The sequence below is a fragment of the Drosophila innubila genome (genome assembly GCF_004354385.1).
Source record: "Drosophila innubila isolate TH190305 chromosome 2L unlocalized genomic scaffold, UK_Dinn_1.0 4_B_2L, whole genome shotgun sequence".
Taxonomy (NCBI): Eukaryota; Metazoa; Arthropoda; class Insecta; order Diptera; family Drosophilidae; genus Drosophila; species Drosophila innubila.
Window position 1 is genome coordinate 9,038,005 of NW_022995372.1, and position 1,436 is coordinate 9,039,440.

The following is a 1,436-nucleotide window of genomic DNA, read 5'->3' on the forward strand; positions in this document are numbered from 1 at the left end:
AAAAATCAGAAAGAGACAGAGAGAGTAAAAGAAAAAAAATTAAGAGAAGAGAGGGGAAAGTGTATAAGTGCAAGTAACCACCTAAAAAAATAAAAAAAAAAGGCCAAAACAAACCACAGGAGATAAGTTGGCCACCATGCAAAAACGGCCAAAAGCTACAAACAACAATCCCAATAACATCGGCCAGAACAACCAACAATTTTCAGGCATAAAACATTTTGTCGTCGTTTTTTTTTATAATTTTTATTTGTTTCTTATATATTTTGCTTGGCTCTCCTTTTGTTTTCTGTGATAACGCAAAGAAAACCGCGCATTTTGCTTGACCATCAGTAACAGCAACGACATCATCATCAGGGATAGATGTAACTTTAAACTTAAGTTATTTTTTAATATAAAGCAAAATTATACATATTAATTTACTATTTATATCGGTTACTGTTCCGTTGATAAAAATGAATCGGATAGTTTCGGCTTAACGGTTCCGGTATTATTCCCTGTCATCGTCATCTGCAATCAATAATGTTTATTATTAGCTTGCTGCTTGTGTGGTGGATCAGTGGCCAGTTGCCAGTTGCCAGTTGCGACTGCCCCACCAACTGACCGACTGTCAGACTGTCTGACTCTCTGCTCCTGCTGCTGCTGCTCCTTTAGCAAACTCTACTAGCCACACACATGCAGAGAGAACAAACCGAAAACAAAAGCAAGCAAACCGAAAATTATTAATTATAGTCACGAAAGGAAATAAAGATTTCATTTCAACAGAATGCAAAAGGCCCGCACAGGCCGCACTGCAGCTACAACTACAACAACAACGATTGATGAAGCACTCCAACATTTCTCACAGTGCAGGCAGCAGCCGCGGGGCCTAAAAGGATTATAAAAAAGTTGTCGAAACAAGCCATTGGCAACACAGCAACACAAAAAAAAAATAACAACAACACAACATTATTAAGAAATTAAGTAATTTCTTTTTTATTTATGCTCCACGAGTTTTACTTTAGATTATCTCGGATCCAGGCTCACGGCCAGGCCATGGCAGAGGCAGGGGTAGAGGCATATAAAAGGTTAGCTCCCTTCGGCTGCAGCTGCGACCCGACAGCTCGATCTCCATTTCAATCCCCATTCCCATCCCCGGTAACCAAGTAGCCTCCCCTTCATCTCCCCTGGCTCCGACATCTGCTCGATGTGTATGTGAAATTTATTAACGATTTTTTATATGATTTTTTTATGTCTCGTTTCGGCTGTGATTCGATTTGCTTTTGGTTTCAGTTTCGGTTTCTGACTTCGTTTTTCGTTTTGTCGATTCGCTTGGCATAGTCAAGGTGTGCGCATAGACACTTTGGGTGTTGGCCAGGCTTTTTGCTTTTGCCAAAAGCAACAGAAACAGCAACAGCGTTTTGGTTTTATCGCTTTTGTCAGTCTTCATATTTGATGAA